The sequence below is a fragment of the Pelobates fuscus genome, chromosome 3, assembly GCF_036172605.1.
Source record: "Pelobates fuscus isolate aPelFus1 chromosome 3, aPelFus1.pri, whole genome shotgun sequence".
Classification (NCBI taxonomy): domain Eukaryota; kingdom Metazoa; phylum Chordata; class Amphibia; order Anura; family Pelobatidae; genus Pelobates; species Pelobates fuscus.
In genome coordinates, this window is record NC_086319.1 from 223,908,445 (window position 1) to 223,927,448 (window position 19,004).

Consider the following 19,004-nt stretch of genomic DNA (forward strand, 5'->3'; position numbering starts at 1 on the left):
CTCTCGAGTGTTCTGTCTCTCTCTTAGACGTTCATCTATACGAGAGATGAACAAAATTAAATCCTCTAAATTCTCAGGGAGTTCTCTGGTAGCAACCTCATCAAGGATTACATCAGATAGGCCATTCAAAAATACATCCATATACGCCTGCTCATTCCACTTGATTTCTGCCGCCAGAGACCTGAACTCTAGTGCATAATCCACCAGAGTTCGGTTCTCATGTCTCAGGCGCAACAGTAATCTGGCTGCATTAACCTTTCTACCTGGAGGGTCAAATGTTCTTCTAAAAGCAGCTACAAATGCGTTATAGTTATAAACTAATGGGTTATCGTTCTCCCATAGTGGGTTGGCCCATCTCAGAGCTTTCTCAATGAGTAGGGTGATAATAAATCCTACTTTTGCCCTATCTGTAGGATAAGAGCGAGGTTGCAATTCAAAGTGGATACTAATTTGGTTTAAAAAACCACGACACTTCTCAGGAGCCCCACCATAGCGTACTGGGGGGGTAATGCGAGAAGAAGCACCCACTGTGGTTACCTCTAGACCTGAACAGACAGGAGAAACAGGGGTATTACGTATCTCCTCTGGTGGGTTATTGGCACAAGCTAATAGAGCCTGTAGCGCAAGCGCCATCTGATCCATTCTGTGATCCATGGCTTCAAACCTAGGATCAGGAGCAGCCAGCTGACTGTTTGTACTTGCAGGATCCATTGGCCCTGTCGTAATGTCAGGATCGGGACAGGGATTCAACACGCAGAGTACAAACAGTAGCCAGATACGTATACCGGACCTTAGAATGGCCGGACTAACGTAAGTAGTACAGTATAGAATGGTCAAAGACAAGCCGGGGTCGAGGGTAACAGAAGACAGGTAAGCGAGAGACAAGCCAAATCAAGGGTAACAGAGATAAGCAGAGTAAGGTAAACAAGCCGGGTCAAAACCAAAAGGGATAATAGAATACACAAGCACTGAGTGACTAGAACAAGCTAGAACCACGACAGGGCAATGAGCTAAAGAAAGAAGCTCTGTTAAATACCCTGTTCAGAGCAGTAACCACGCCTCCAAGGCGTCCTGATTGGTCCTGCAGCCATTGACTGACAGGTTGTTCCGGGGGAGTGTCCTGATGACTACTTCCTGCCTAGATGCTGTAAAAGGCAGTCACTCCCTCGCGGCCGGCCTAGCATGACCGGATAGACCGCGGGGAAGGGAGCCATCAGACCGTCTGGATGGAGGAACAGCTAAGTCTCTACCTCTTTCGGAGGTAGAGACCACAGGTACCCTGACAAACAGCTGGGAAAAGCATTTTGTTCAGGTAGGGTGGGAGTTTCCCATGACATGTGCACAGTCGCCTTGTCGGCATTGCACAAAACCCCCCACCAATACCCATTACAATAAAACGACACTGACACCAGGGTTTGGCAAAATTATATCACAGCTTTTATTTATTATTAACATAAATTATAAAGGTCATTGTGAACAGCAGTCCCGCGTTGGCCTGCACAATTACCACAGTAGTTTACAATTTAACCCCTTGACAATGACCCATCCCCACGTAACATAATACCCAAACATTGTAACATTTTAACTTAACATTGAAACATGACCATTGCCACCAAAGGGCACCATCTATTGCCACCAAAGGGCACCACAAGTGTAGGGGCATACCGAGACACCCCTACACACCCCGGTTCGGAGCTACCTACGAGCTCAAACCTACCAAACCAGTCCAAAGTCCTATTAGCCCCGAACTCCAAACTTTTCCCCCATCTTTTCCCCCCTCGACTCCTGGAGCTCCTGAGCGACCCCCCCCCCCCCCCCCCCAGGGAAAAGATTGCCCTCTGGAGTCCCTCCTGGAAACCAGCAACAGAAAATCTAGGCCCACTTTGGAGAGGTGGACCCCGTCTCGCCTATAATAACCTATATAATTTTCGCCACCGCGGAGGGGTTCCGCGCGTGTCGCCAGTAAAACTTCAGAACCATTTCCGACCACACTACCAGCACCCCTGGCACTAACTCCCTCAGTTTGTCCACATCCCTCTTCATACTCTCGATCAATACCTTCTGAGGCAACGACCCCACATCGTTGCCTTCTGCATGAAGCAACACTATGTCCGGAACCTGAACCAACAGAATTATGCGAAACATTTCCGCACAGATAGCATTCCAAACCCAACCCCGGTATCCAAACCACCGGAGCTGCACCATGGAACCAGGAAAGCCCAGCTGTAGACCCCGATGTCGAACTGCAGCTCTCCGATGCGCCCAGTATATATATATGAGTGGCCGACCACCCATGCCGTCCAACCTGCAAAACATAAAGCAACATAGCCAACGACAACACAACATTAAAGTAACAACTCCCCTTGAACCACCCCTAGGCCTTATACCAACTTGTCTGGCTTGATGTAAGACCTGAACCTCAGGGACTCCCACCTGCCGATCTTTTTTACCCGATCATCACCCAAACCCAGTCTCGCCGCTTCCGTAGCCGCGCCATTCCGAAAGGATTGAGTCCCGAATTGGCCTGGGTCCACTCCCAACTTTGCCAACGCCTTCCGCAAAACCCTGAGGAACTGGAACTTCGATAGTAAAAAGCCATACTCGTGCTGAAAATATGAACCCCCGGCCGTCGCCCGGACCTCCTGGAAGGCCGTTGCGCACTTAACCAGGCACGTTCTCCCGCCTGGGAGCTCCCTCAACGTAACCAAGGTCCCCTTCCCCATTTTGTCCGTTTTGGACCGCCTCAGGTTGATCACTACCTTGTCACTCCACACCTCCACATCCACTGCCTGAAGCCCCCCTGCCCCTTGGCGGTTGCTGCTGACCAGCTCGCTGACACGAAATGCCCCGAAAAATGCGAAACTAAAAACCACGGAAAACAGCCTAACTTCGTATCCCAAAAAACACACCACGGGCAGAACCCTGACCACCCGCTGCAGCAAATCGAACGACACCGGCCTCCTGGCATCCACTGACACTTTACCCCTCCTTAATCCTTTCTTTTTTTTATTTTTTTTTATTTTTGCAGTGCTTATAAGGGTTACAGGCTTACATATGGTACCCCAACGGCATTCCATACGTTGATTGCTAAACATTTGTTACATTGGGTAGTAGATAGACAAAGCACTTTTTTGTTTGATATTACATAGTAAACAGGCTTAAACGTAGATTGAGATTACAAATTACATGAAGGTATCAGGCTATTAGGCATCGCTTTGATGGTATAACATGTTTTGAGATATAGCTAGCTGTGCTTAAGGTGAGAAAGTAAATTAAATGATAATTGATAAACGTTACGCTTGACATCAGCATTTTACAGAAAAATATACAGCAACTAATATTATAGCTTAAACTGGTAACATAAATGCAAATAGGGCCTAACATGTAATGCTAGTATCTATTTTAGATCAGTTTTATCTAGTGCAGGTTGAGCGGGTGATGTTTTCTGTCAGGTCTGAGTTGCCAAGCCCTGTGGTAGGATCAAAGCAGTATACTCCCATGGCTGGCAGGATACCGGGTATTGAGGTCAGTAAGGTGCCAATGGGAGCCACTAACAAATAACCTGGTGGTCTATCATCGCTAGGGTAGGCTGCAACACAGGCAATTAAATTAATTTATGTAAAGGCAGACCGCCAGTAGGTAACCACGCGGGAGGGCAACACAGGTGGCGAAAGGTGCTTACAGCAATACATTTGTGTCAGACAGATTATAAGTTCGCACAGGTTTGCCTGTATAAGAGTGTGTGTAAGTAGAGGAGTAATATGGAGGGAGCTGTGAGCTCATAGCAAGCTTGGTCGTTTGAGTGTAATGGGAAGACAATTTTAAGGCTAAGTAAAGGGCAATACCAGGGCATACCAGTATGTGTAGCCGCCAGCTTCTGAAACTATCAGCTTAAATTAACTCAAAATAAAACGTTTGTACCAATAGGTTGTCAACAGCTTATGTCAGAATGGGTTTGCATCAAGTCCTGCTTCTAGACCAGGCTGGAACGAAGGTAACCGCAGCCCTTCACCCGATGCCACTGGTGTGCTTTGCTTTATAGTCCATCCGTAGGCCCAGTGTGGTGTCTTTGTGCGTTCTCCCGCTGTTCTGTGACAAGTACCAGATCCCAGTCGAGTTGAGCACCCGTATTAGCAGCGCCGTCCGACCTGTGCTCCCCTGTAGATGCCGTTCGTGGAGTCGGGCGACCAGGCAGGCGCGGTCTGCCGCAGAGTGCTTGCGCCCAGCACGCTCCTGGAGTACAGCTGTGTTGCCGCCTGCCCGGCGATCGCTTGTCATCAGGTTGTTTCCATTTTTGTGGTTCTCCCTGGGGGTCCACTTCTGCTGAGTAGAGCTGTGTTGTCTCACTGGTGGGAGTTCTCTCCTGCCCTGGAGCTGTGTGGGGGCCGGTGCTCGTAGGCCACGAGCCTGGATACCGTTGCGGCCCAGGGTCGACCCTTTCGGGGTGGAGCGGAGAGTCTTCCCTTTCTGTGTGAGGAGTTGCTTCAATGTTCTCCTCCGGTGTGGCCGGCTCCTCTGGGGTGTGTCCCCTGCCGCCCTCAGTCCGGGAGGGCCATGGGTACTGGGGCCTGTAACGTAGGGCTTGGATTTGCCTTGAGGAGGGTTCCCAATTACCCAACTACCGTCGGCTCTGTTTCGTTCAGGCTGTGGGCGGCGAGGCACCTCAGGGTATAGGTGCAACTGCAGTCTGGCCCAGAATCGGTCAAATATTTCTGTGAGAGAGTCTCTTGCATATTCCCCTGTACCTGCTTCTCCACCATGACGCTGTCTTTTGTCTGGCATTGTCAGGACCCGAGAGTCCGCCATTTTGGATGCCCGTGGCTCCGTATTGCTTAAAGTTGCTGAGCCTGTCATTCGGTGTGGGGCCCTGGGCTCTCCGCCTGGCGGGGACCGGGATATCCCCTACCGGTCCATAGGGGGGGGGGGTGAGCGGATTGTGCTCGCTTGCGGCTTTCAGCATTTGGCGGGAAGGCGGCTGTCCTTCCCCCGTGCCTCCGCCAGTAGGCCTCGATCTGCAGCTGCGGGTCCCGGTCGTGCCGGTTGTCAAATGTGGTGTCGGCATGTTCGAGATTGCTTTCCCGTTCCAGTGGGCTGGTTTGTAGGTAAGTTGCGTCGTTATATCCCAAGTTATTTGTTGTATTATGGCTCTAACTGCGGGAGCCCATGCAGAGTGCGTCTAATCTGGTTTCTAGCTCGGCTCCGCCCCCCCTCCTTAAACCTTTCAGTGCCTGCTTCACCAGAAAATGTTTTGTGGCATCCTCCCATCCATTAAATTTGAACAAGCTTAAGTCCTACCACCGCGGCCGAAGCCCCTGTGGTAACCGACCTACACACGAGCCACAACAGCATGTCCAACCGGGCCTCCCGTGAGAGCTGACCCCCGACTGTTGCACTAGCTCGTCCCATTCCCCCCACACCTTACTGTACGCCGTACATGTAGCGGGTGCCATGGAGTCCCTGATCAGTCCAAGCATGATGTCTCGAGCCGCCACATCTCGCCCGGGCAAAACATCCTTTCCTCCCGCTCGCCAGGTGCCGCTGACCGAAACCTCTCCCACTGCGAACGAGATAACGCATCGGCAATAACATTCAACAGTCCAGGCACATGGCGGGCCCGAAAAACAATATTAAAACGCATACAGTACAATACAAAACGGCGAAAGAGACGAACCACCGGGATAGAGGACGCTGACAGCCCATTCACTGCGTCAACTACTGCCATATTGTCCGAAAAGAATACAACCTTCGTATCCCTCAACTGCGGACCCCATAGTGACAGCGCTACGACTAACAGGAACAACTCCAGGAACGCCAAGTTGCGGATCAGCGGGCTGACCCTCCATTCCTCTGGCCAAATCCCCGCACACCATTGACCCGAGAAGTAAGCCCCGAAACCAACGCTACCCAAAGCGTCCGTGAACAGCTCCAGCTCCTGTGAAGAAGCTGCCAGCTCCCGAAAGAACACCTTCCCGTTAAAATCCTGTAAGAATTCCCCCCAGACGTCCATATCGGCCTTCACAGCCGCCGAGACCCGAATAAGGTGGTGCGGGAACACCCCCCCCCCCATCGCCCTGGCTAGGAACCTGTTAAAGACCCTTCCAACTGGAATCACCCATCAGGCGAAGTTTAGCCGGCCTAGCAGTGACTGAAGCGCCCGGAGCGTGACCGTCTTAGCTCCCCGTACTTCCGCCACTGCCTGCCGCAGAGCCAGCAACTTATCCTGCGGCAGCCTACACTCCCCTTTGATCGAGTCGATCTCCAAGCCCAAGAAACTCAAGCACGCTGTAGGTCCCACCGTTTTGTCACCCGCCAGGGGAACTCCGATAATGAATCCCCTGCGGCATTCCTCTGATCCGGGAGGCCCGACACATAGGAAGTCATCCAGATAATGGACTACCATCCTAGTGCCCACTTCCAGCTTCACCACCCATTCCAGAAATGTGCTAAACTTCTCGAAGTATGCGCACGATATAGAGCACCCCATGGGCAAACATAAATCCACGTAGTACTCCCCCTCGAAGTGACAACCCAGTAGGTGATGGCACTTCGGGTGAATTGGTAAAAGGTGATGAATCAGGCAGTACTTGCCGGGCTCCTTCTTAGGTACCGCCTCCAACGGTGATACTCTCAAGTTAGGTAAGGGGGGCTCCCTGAACGGCCCCGCCACCCTGCCCAACTGAACCTCCTTAAGCAACTTTTCCTTGACCACCCCTGGAAATTCCCCGGCCCACTTCAGGTTGCGAAGCCGATGAGCCACCTCCCGGTGCCAAAACGGTATCATAAACCCTTTTGTAGGGCCTGCGAAAGAAACATGCACGTTCTGTCGCGCGGCCTCCGGGACCCCCCCAAGCAAATTCTCCGTCTCGCTCGCAAATCCAGGTGTCTCCGCCGCGGGAGTCGCGCCCCCGTCCCCAACTACGCTGCCCCCGGCCCCGGAAACCACCACTGGACTAGACCCGGAGACCTCCCCTTGCGGAGCCCAAACCTGGCAACAGTCCCCATCCTTCCTTTTACCCACCCCCCAAGAATCAATTAACTGCCTGATGCCCTCTAACAGCTCCCCTGACTGTTGTAATGACAGTGTCTCACCTTCCGCTTCCCTTGCCGCCGGTTGCCATCCGACTGTGGATGTCCTGCCCCAAGCGTTCCGCTGCTCTGGGCCGTAGTCCCGTGGCGCTGGGTCTCACCCGATCCGCGGGCGACCTTGACGACTCCTGTCCTGCAGCCGGGTCCACCTTGCCTGCCGGAGACTGTCCTGATGTCCTCACTGCGTGGGATCGCTCCCTCCTGGAGGGTGACCATCTTCGAGACCTGCAAGGAGAAGACATCCTGGGTAGGGTGGCTGTGGAAACCCTGCCCTGTCCCCTCTCGTCCTGGGAACTGTAACCCATCTCCCCTCTAGCCGTCTGCCCTCGTGGGGCAAGAGCCTGCGCAGCAGTCCGCATTCCCTGCGGGGAACTCCCGCTCATGTAACTATCGTCCCGCTGCTTCCATCCCCTTGTCCTGACAGGGGCACCCTACGCCGCCCCCGGGTGTGGTCAACCCCGCAGGGGTCCCTGTCGTCTCCGTCCACCCCCCTCCAGTGGCTGCTCCGTGACCTGTGTCTCCTAGCGCCCTGCGTGCCCTTTGCTAGAGCCTTGCGCGCTATCCCCTTGGAGGGTGCCGACCTCCTGTGCTGTCCCTCGCTGGTGCTCCCTTCAGATCCGTCCCCGACTTCCTGACCAGCCTGTCGTCGTCCCCGGCCTAGTCGTATGGGAGACCCTGGAGAAGCGATGCGCTCCCGCCCGCTGACTGGGGACACTCTATGACGTCTCGTGGCGCTAAACCCTTCAGGTCCCCTCCGTGCCCTAGCAGTCCCCTGCCTGCCACCTGCCACCCTGTCGTCACCAACCATGCCAGCACCGGGACCCACCCCCGGGGTGACCCGTGGGCCTGTAACTGAAGGGGAAGTAGCGTCAGAGGGCAACTCACCCGGGCGATGTGCAGCAGTCGTTCCTGTTCCACCAACAGCACTTCCAGCGTTCCCAGGACCTGCTGCAAAGCCTGCCGTAACGCTCCTCCTTCTTCCGCTGACCCGCACTTGCAATGGCCCCTTTTCCGAACTCCTGTCACCAGCAGCCACTTCTCCTTCCTTTCTTGTAAAAGAGGACACAAAAACCGAACGTTCGGCAGTTTTGCTGCCTCCACGTTCGGCAGCCGAACGGCCGGCAGTATTTTTACCTCCCCGTCCGGGAAATGAACGATCGGCAGTAGTATTACCTCCACATTCGTCTCCCAAACGTTCGGCAGTTTCCGCCCATTTGCCAGATCTCCTACCTCCACGTTCATCACCCGAACGTTCGGCAGTTTCTGTCCGGTCGCCGATACTCCTACCTTCACGTTCGCTCCCCGAACGTTCGGCAGTATCAGATTCGGTTCCCGAACCCGCAGCCTGTAGCTCCAGCCTCGCCTGACGGCGTGTTCGTGCGGCCACACTGTGACGGCGCCCGCGACCTCCTCCACTTGCGGCCTTCCTGCCAGCAGCCTCACCGCCGCCCAGACGACCTCCAGAGGGGCTCCTCGGACGCCGGGAACCCGGAACCACGCTGGGGCTCAATCTCTGCGGGGGCCTCGTCCTCCTAACCGGCCTCTGACCCTGGTAGCTTCCTGATCTGGATGGCAGAGCATCTCCAAGATGGTCCCTCAGCCACTCGATACCCCTCTCCTGCACAGCAGCCCGGACTCCTTCCAGCCAATCTTCCATCTTGCTGACAACCTGCAGAGGAGACAAAAGAAGAAACAAAGCCACACAAATCCTGCTACAATAACAGGTAAGTGTAACTTTAGATTAAAAGTGATCCTTAGATCTAAAATGGCCACTACTTATACTCCCCTTATAACTCCACCCCACTCCATATCCTTAGGCCCATCCCTAACCACTGACCCCTAGATGGCCTGTCTCCTGGCAATGTCAAGGCCCACTCCCCTTAGCTACGCTGCTCCATGGGCTACAGAAAAGCTCTTAAACACAAGGCTGGAAAGATGAAGGGTGCGTCTGGATTCCAGCGACAGACAGTTTAGTTATTTTAGCATGTCACAATGGCGAGTCCTGTAATTACATTGTAGCACAAATCGGCAGAACGAGTTATACAATATATTGAGTTTATTAATGTGGGATTGCGATGCAAATGCATATACTACATCCCCATAATCAATGATTGGCATCAGCATTTGCTGTACAATCTTTTCCTTTACTGTAGGGCTTAGGCAGGATTTGTTTCTGTACAGGGCACCTAGTTTTGGATAAAGTTTAGATGCACGTTTTTCTATGTACAGGCCAAAAGATAGATTGAGGTCTAACAACATACCCAAGTATTTGAAAGAGTGGACTGCGGGGAATTGTGTAATTTGTGTAATTTAGGTACTGTTCCAAAAAACATTGTGACAGTTTTGTCAGTGTTCAGGAAGAGTTTGTTTTTTGCGATCCACTTTTCTACCTCTGTAAACTGGTCTTGGAGAATGTATAACATAACAATAAAGTTATACATTTTTTTTTTAAAAAAAAAAAGGGGAGGGGAAAAATAAAGTAGGGGTGGATTTAGTATTCCATCCATGATTGCATAAGATAAGATTTGTGCACAAAAAGAATAAAACATGTTACAGAATATACAAACCATTAATATATATGTTTGTGTTGTTACTGAGCGTGCAACAGGGTGTGCGGAATTGTCTACAGGAGAAATTATTTTCTCACTGCACCCAAACATTTGTCCCAGTAAAACTGTAAATTTTGTCATTCCATAGAAAACAATAATAATTCCACTTAATGTAAATTTTAATCATTGCCACTGAACCTGGAGAGTATTCCTGCTAAAGATGTATTTTATATGTCAAATGCTTCTGATTCCAAATCACATTTTGCTTCCCATTATGCTCTATTGGCACACCATTGTGTCATTCACCTATAATTCAATAGAAAACAGCTATTATCTTAGGTAGTTTACATTTTACAACCTGCTTATCTACTTGGGTGACACCTGTAGTTATTAAAGGTTAATTGCTACATAATATAGATTTGCCTGCGAATAAATTCATTTTTGGTTTTCCATTATACTCAACGGTCATTCCTGCCTTTCATTCACACTTGCCATTCCATAAAAAAATATGATAATCCCACTTCATCTAGACTTTAGAAAATTCTACTGAATTTGGACAGTATGCCTGCTGATACATTATTTGATTTGACAAATGGTTCTGACTCCAAGTCACATTTTACTTTCCATTATGCTCTATAGGGATTCCCTTCTCTAATTCACCCCTCTCATACCATAGAAAACTATGATAGGACCCTTCACTTACTCAAAGTTTTAAACAGCACCACTGTACTTGAAGAGTATGACTTCTAAAGATTTATTTGATATTTTAAATGGTTCTGAGCTCAAGTTAGATCTTGCTTCCAATTATATCCTATGACCATTCCATTGTGTCATTCAACTGTCATTCAATAGAAAACAATGATAATCCCACATAATCTCAATTTTAGATCATTCCACTGAATTTGGAGAGCATGTCTTGTATGGTTTTTTTCTGATACATCTAACGGCTCTGACTTCAAGTCACATCTTGCTTCCCATTATACTCTATTGGCATTCTGTTCTGTCATTCCCCCTTGTCATTACATAGAAATTAACACTAATCCAACTTCATCTACACTTTAGAAAATACCACTGAACTTGGAGAGTATGCCTGATACATAAACATTGACAGTATATTGAAACAAAAGGTAACGCAATAACATGTTAATGCTTTGTTTGCTTGCTGACTACGTTTTTTTCGGTTTAGGTCAGTTCACTCCGGATCCCTCTGTTCCTGGGGATGAATGGGGTCGTTCTCTCCTGGTCCCCGGTGTGTGTTGTCATGGGAGGTTCTTGTTCTGAGAGTCCGGTGTAAATCCCCAATGCGCTCAGGAATTGTCCTGCCTCTTGTAGTGAAGAAAGATTGTGTGTGGTGACGTTTTTGGTTACGGTCAGAGTCCTTAGTAGAGTCTATTTGTATTCGATTTTAGCTTCACGCTGACGGCTTGTCACTTGGGCCAGGGATCTGCGCCATAACAGCGTGTTTCTTGTTAAGTCCTGGTAGAAAGTGATGTGGGATGAATCGAATGCGAGTGGTGTCTTTCCGCTAACCGCTGTGAGGAGTCTGATTTTGTCCGCCACTGAGTGGCACCGGATAATGACGTCTTGTGTGGCTGTAGCTGGGTCTTGTCTCGCTTTTCTGATCCTGAAGAAGCCATCTAGTGTAAATTGTTTGGCTTGGACATGCTTCAGGAGCGTGGCTGTGAGACGCCTGAGGTAATGGGGTAGTTCTGTGGAGTCAACACTATCTGGTATCCCCCTTAATTTTAAGTTGGTGCGTCTAGTCCGGTCCTCTGCAAGGTCCATTTTCATAGTGAGATTGGACTGGGACGTCTGCATTATTTTTATTTGTTCTTTTAGCCCCTTTACCTCTTGTGTCAGGTCTAGGATATCCTCTTCGGTGGCTTGAGTGCGTGCTGTAACTGCCTGCATTTCAGACTTTAACAGGTCCATATCTGCTGCGTGCATTTGTCTCATTTCTGTGAGTAGGTTAGCTATATCTTGTTTGGTAGCCGGTGTGAGGCTATTCCTGTTTGGTTGTGGTTTTCTTGTTGGGTGAGCTGCTGATTGGTCCTGTTCAGCTCCGGATTGCTCTCACTCATCTTGGAAGTCATTTGTGCGGTCCGGTGAGGCCGCCATCTTAGGTGCCATCGGACGTTGCAGCAGGTCTCCTATGTCCTGCGTGGTCCTGCCGGTGTTCTGTGTGGGTCTCTGGGATTTGCGGCCCATGTTGTAGTCGGTAGTTACAGCTGTAGTCGTTTGCAGATAGGCGTCCTGTTGTGCCCTCAGGGCCGTGAGTTCCTGCGCTAGCCTCCTCGTAGCCTGGTAGGCGGTGTAGGCTCCGGTTTTCCGACGGGTTGCTCTGCTCGTTTGCGGATACACAGAAGGCATCAGCCTGTTGTTTGCTCGTTGGGGTTGCCCCGGGGGCCGGTAAGGGAAACGTCTCTGCTAGGACTAGGGCTCCGCTACAGTCATCACTCTTTTGATCAAGTCCTTCATTGTGTTTTTGAGATAGTAGTTCCAGTGGATGGTGCAAATATGGAAAAACTGGTATATTTTAAAAATAATATTCTCAACATCAATATTTTATTTTTCTGCAGCATTATGAATATAATTATTTAAATCTATTTTTAAGAAGATTTTCAACTTTGTAAAAACATTATTTACATTGTCTTTACATTATTTACATTGTCTGCCGAACATGGTATTACAATTATCACCTGTAAATACAATGCACTTTTTACTCAAACTTGTTTTTCAAGAGTTTCTTTTACATATGATGAAATGGTGTCTGCTGATTTATCTGGCATGTTTCACACTTCAATTCACTTTGACTGCATACCACCTTTTTTCCAGTCAAAATATTGAATTATTATTGGAAATAATTTGAATGTCCCATGATTGCTCCCATCTGTAGCAACTCAGCAGTAAACAATATAATATTCTATAAATGCCTTCAAAGTTGCTTCAACACAATTTTATTAAAGTGAAACTATGGTGCCAGAAAACAAACTTCCCCCTCCCTGTGGCCCTCCCCCTTTGTTGCAGAAGGGGTTAAAAACCACTTCTGTCACCTACCTGGGTCTAGCACAGGTGTCCCTCGGCGCTGGCTCGGGTTCACCTTTGCACCTCCCCCGCCGACATCAGCTGGCAGGAGAGACCTGATGCAGATGCTCAGCGATGGCTGTGCTTGCATTAGGATTTCCCCATAGGAAAGCATTATACAATACTTTCCTATGGGGTTTTGGGTAACGATTGATGTCGCCTAGGAGCCTGGATAACCCTCTTTCGGCTGTCTGGTAGACAGCCACTAGAGATTGGGTTTCTTAAATACTGCAATAATTACCTTTGCAGGGTTAAGGGACCTGGGACAGTAGTGTCCCTTTAACAATTGCTTCTGTTTTTGTTCTAGCACTGGAAAATGTGCTAGCTGCTTCAGTCAGGAAATGTGCTCTTTAACAAAATGGATGTACAATCCATTGATTTAGAACCAGTGGCGTACATACCAGGTATGCGACCCGGTATGTACCCACTGTGGCCAGCCTCTTCCCCTGGGGGGCCCAGGAGCCGGCCACCTCAGGGCCCCCAGAGGCTGGCCGTGGTATCACCGGGCTGGCGGGCGCGCAAGGGAGCACTTTCCCCTGAGTGCTCCCTCTTCAGCTCCCTCGCGCACTGCACTGATACCGGAGCCGGAAGATGACGTCATCTTCCGGCTCCGGTATCAGTACGCGGCGCGCGAGGGAGCTGAAGAGGGAGCACTCAGGGGAAAGTGCTCCCTCGCGCGCCCGCCAGCCAGATAACCCGCCCAGCAGCACCACCACTGGACCCCAGGGAATCCCCGCAGCACTTCTAAAGGTAGGGAGGCTGGGGGGATTAAATAAAAAAAAAAGTGTGTGTTAGTGTGTGTGAGTGTTAGTGTGTGTGTGTGTGTGAGTGAGAGTTAGTAAGTGTAAGTGAGTGTGTGTGTGTGAGTGTTAGTGAGTGTGTGTGTGTTAGTGAGTGTGTGTGTGTGTGTTATTGAGTGAGTGTGTGTTAGTGAGTGAGTGTGTGTTAGTGAGTGAGTGTGTGTTAGTGTGTTAGAGAGTGTGTGTCTGTTAGTTTTAGTGAGTGTGTGTGTGTTAGTGAGTGTGTGCGTGTGTTAGTGAGTGTGTGTGTGTGTGTGTGTTAGTGTGTGTCTGTTAGTGTTAGAGTGTGTGTGTGTTAGAGAGTGTGTGTGTCTGTTAGTGTTAGAGTGTGTGTGTGTTAGTGTGTCAGTGAGTGTGTTACTCTGTGTGTCTGTTAGTGAGTCTGTGTTTTGTAAGTGAGTGAGTGTGTATGTCTGTCACTGAGTGTGTGTGTCTGTTAGCTAGTGTGTATGCATCTGTTCATGAGAGTGTGTATGTCTTAAGCACTTACCTCTCTCCAGCGCCAGACACCCTTGGAGCTGGGGATCTCTCCGCCACTCAGTTCCGAATGCGCATGCAAACCTCCCATAGGAAAGCATTACTCAATGCTTTCCTATGGACGTTCAGCGTCTTCTCACTGTGATTTTCACAGTGAGAATCGCAGAAGCTCCTCTAGCAGCTGTCAATGAGACAGCCACTAGAGGCTGGATTAACCCTCAGTGAAACATAGCAGTTTTTCTGAAACTGCTATGTTTTCAGCTGCAGGGTTAAAACTAGAGGGACCTGGCACCCAGACCACTTCATTGAGCTGATGTGATCTGGGTGTCCGTAGTGGTCCTTTAAGTGTATGTCTATCTGCATGCACTGGCGTACATACCGCGGTCGCAGGGGTAGCCCTGTGACCCCTCTGACCAGGTGCCCACCGCCAGTTCGCGCAGAGTAAGGGGGGGGGGGGGGGGCCCACGGATCAGTTTTCGCACCGGGGCCCCATGGGTTGTATGTACGCCACTGTTTAGAACTATTGTGATGCTTAACTGTATGGAAAGCAAAAATACCTTCAGCTATAGAAACTTTTTCTTCAGATTTACTACCTACTCCTACAAAGTAATTTAGCATTTTTGTTGAAGAACTCTCTCCTCGAATTGCCTTCATGTGCTTCTCAGTTTTTATGTGAGGTTTTTAATCAGCAATACCTTTGTTTGCCACAGAAACAAAGGTTCTAGGTTTACACACTGTACATTTGACTTCCCATTCGTCTCATCCCTTTTTAAACCTCTTAAATTTGGTATTTAGTTCTTCATTGAAATTACACTTTCATGACCTTTATTGGGACAGCGTGATAATGTGACGCACGCTGTGAGAGGCGGGGCTAGCGGTTGAGCGTGAAGTGAAGCAGGGAGAGTGGGAGAGGAGTTAGTGACTAGAGTCTCCGATAGCCAAGTGCTTTGAGTGACGGAGTGCCCTAACGGCAATATAGCTAAGGGGAAAATCACCCAAGTCCGCGAGTGTCTCAGGGCATAACGGCCATTTGAAACACCGCAAACACAGACAAATCCATCTAAGTATGCATGTGCTCCAGGGTTAAAATGGTTTCAGGATTAGAAATTAAGCTGAAAGAAAAGGGAGAAAAGAATACTTTTAACGAGAGGAAGCACTAGAGGTAGGGGAAGAAGGGCGAAAAGAAGAAAAAAATGGAAAAGGAAGACAACTTTAGATGAAAGAAAGTCTACTAAACAGAGCAAGAAATGGCTTCTAAAAAAACTAACAACAAAGCTTCTAAGAAAGAGAAGGACGAAGAAAAAACAAAAAAATGTGTCACAGCTAATGATATTTTTCTCTCCACAAGCAAATAAAGCCTCACAAATTATAGATCTCAAAGAAATAGATGATTCCATGAATATTGAATCGAATCAAGAAGTGCATACTACATTTTATGATTTTGTGGAAAGATGCTTTGAAAAAGCTCTACAAGAATTAAAATCAGAAATCAACAACAGCACCTTGTAGATCAAGACAGAAATTGGGATTTTATCAGAAAAAATGAAAAATCTTGAAGAAAATTTACAATAAAAAGAAACAAAACGACTGAGTTTACAAAACAAGTATGATTCCCTTCTCTTAAGAGTAAACAAACAAGACCTAAAATTATAAGCGCTAGAAGACCATGCAAGAAGAAACAATTTACATTTCAGGAACGTCCCAGAGGAAATCAGTCAGGAGCATTTAAGAGATTATTTAATCCAATACTTTAAGGAAGTTGGTGTAGAAGATATTGAGTCCAATCCGACAATTGAAAGAATACATCGCCTTCGTAAACCAAGCATGATGAAAAATATGCGTCATCGCTAACTTTCAATCTTATCTATTTAAAGAAAATATCCTAAAGGAGACAAGAAACAATAAAGCGAAGACCGATAAATGTAAAAACGTGCTGTTTTTGTCGGATCTCTCATATCAGACAAGAACACGCAGGAAAACTTTCATGGACTCTCTGCAGCTGATTAGACAAAAAAAATATTCGGGAAGGCAAAAGATTAATATTCCATACGCCAGAAGGTTTAAAATCCTGGTCAGAATAGACTCTATCAAACCAAAGAATAAGATAGACTGCCCCAGAAAAGGGATAAGTAATTTTTTTTTTTTGTGCAATGATGGGACCAACTACTATAATATAGATAGTTTACTATTAACACACATTAGGAGGTAAAACAAATTATCACACGAATAAGAAAATAAGTTTTAGTTTATCTGTAATACACATAGACACAAGATATGGTTGTGAGATTAAATCAGAAGAATTTACATTTGTTAAATGCCGCATTATACGAATATTAAATGACAAAAAAATTTAACGGGATTATAATGAAGATGGTATCAAATTTGCAGTGATAAGTCAGCCAAAAGATTGTGCTGGTAACATATGAGGTTTCCACTGAAATTTTCACTTTGTTAGAATAGCACATATTGTAATGGATTTAACACAAAAGCTATAGGAAGAAAAGTAGAGGAAAAATCACAAGTTGTTTATAAGAGATAGTAATAGTTTTTCAAGAGAAATATGATAGAACGCAATAAGTTAAGAAGACAAAGCAAGAAATAAGTTGGACTCAGAAGTTTGTCCCACTTCCCTAGGTAACTGAGGGAGGCTGGTCACACTTACTCCCTCCATTTAGAGGGGTTAGAACGTGGTATGTTTTTCCTGAGCGTCAGGAAGACACCCACACATGTCGTTTTTGTATTTATGTTTGTATATATGTTAGTTTATTTGGTTGCCAGCAAAGGACAGGGAATGCAATTTAAACTTTGTTTGACAATGGTTAAATTCATGACAGTAAATGTACAAGGACTGTACTGTAATTTTAAATGACAAATGGTATTAAAAACAATGAAAAAATAAGTGATATTTTAATGATCCATGAAACTCATTGGAAATCAAAAGAAGAACAAAAATGGTGGTCTAATAAATTCAAACATGTATATTCTGCCTCTTTACCAGAAAACAAAAAGAGGAGTTGCCATTATAATACAAGTAAAAGTTAAATATCAGAGTAAAGACACAGAGGGTCGATATATCATATTAGTGTGCAATATTAATAATCAACCATTTACGCTGGTAAATGTTTATTTACCAAATGTTTATCCAGTCCATTTTTTTGATAAAAAATCCAATACTTCCAATAAAGTAGATAAAAACTCCATTTAACAATCATTAAAATTAAATAAATGTATAAACGTAATGTATAAAGTAAATCTGGCCGATATATGGAGAGTTTATCATACTTGTGAAAAAGATTATACAGATTTTTCATCAAGTACATCTATCTTTTTCTCGTCTTGATCTTTTTTTTAGGCCACATGTCAATAGTAGGTAACACCAGAAAAATATATATATAAAAGACAATGTGTGGTCAGATCACAGTTTAGTTATATCAGATCTAAACCACAGCTCAAAAATAGCACCTAGAACTACATGGCGACTAGATGACTATATTCTTAAAAACCTAACAAATCAAGACTATATACCTACTATAATAACACTGTTTTTTTCAAGAGAATTCCACAGAGGAGCCCCCACTTACTACAGTCTGGTGTGCTTTTAAAGCTTCTATCAGAGGACATTTAAATAAACTAAAATCTAATCAAATTAAAGCGAGAGGGGCTTCTTTAACGGAGCGTTATATACAGTTCTATAATCTCTCTCAAGAAATTAAAAATAATCATACTCCCATAATTAAAAAAATCTTGAAAAGATTTCAAGTATGATTAAATTGTTGGAACTGGACATGACAATTAAAAAATTAGAATGACTTAAAATGAAATTGTATCATAAAGGAAACAGGGCGGATAAAATTCTCACAAATAAATTGAAAAAGAAAACACTAAAAGAATCTCTTTAATAAAAGTTAACGACCAAGTTTATATGACCCCAAAAGATATTGTCAATGCGTTTGTTGATTTCTATAAACAACTTTATAATCTCCCTAAGAAAGTGTCAAATAAAGAGATTAATAATTATTTGAAAAATATAAAACCACCCCCAATTCCAAATGAAAAAAGGAATAGACTAAACCAAACAATAGACATAATAGGTTATGATGGGTTGGATGGGAGTACATGTTCACTACATTACAATCATATGGTGTGGATGACTGGATGCTTAGTGCTATAATATTTATATATACTGTTCCAACAGCAAAAGTTGTGGGGTTGAATCTATGTTCAAATTGGTTTGATCTAAAAAATAAAACCAGAGAAGGCTATCCTCTTTCCCCAATTTTGTACATCATTTCAATTGAACCACTTGCCACAAAAAAATGAGAAAACAAAGACATAAAGGGGTATCCATTAAATCACCAACAGTCAAAATTATACTCTTATATGTGGACGATGTTTTTGTCTTTTTGACTGGTCCAAACAAATCACTGAAATATTTATTAGACAAATTAGATAGATTTTGTCATATTTCTGGCTACAAATTAAATATGACCAAAACTGTAGCTTTATTTTACAACATAACTAAACCTGAACGAGAGAGAATTTGTGGTAAATATGATTTTGACTTCTCAAAGAAGAGCTTAACCTATCTGGGAGTAATCATTCCATTAGATATCAAAAAATAGTCGAATGTAGTCGAATGTTCCTTGATAACTTAAGAGCTATGACTATACTATTAAAAGAATGGATTACCAAAGAGATATCATGGTATGGCAGAATCAACATCATTAAGGCATACATCTTACCCAAATGGGTTTATTTATTCAGAATATTGGCACTAAAATTCCGAACTCCCTGGTTAGACCTCATCCAACGAAGCTTCAGAAACTTTGTGTGGAAAGGGAAAATTCCACGTATTAATATTGATATAATGTAAAAAAACACTAAGGTGAGGGGATTGGGTTTTCCTATTGTCCAACAATATTATTATGTAAATATCATATTAAAAAGATGCATAATCCAGTCTTTAACAATGAAGATTGGTTTAAAATAGAGGAAAAACAAGTAGACT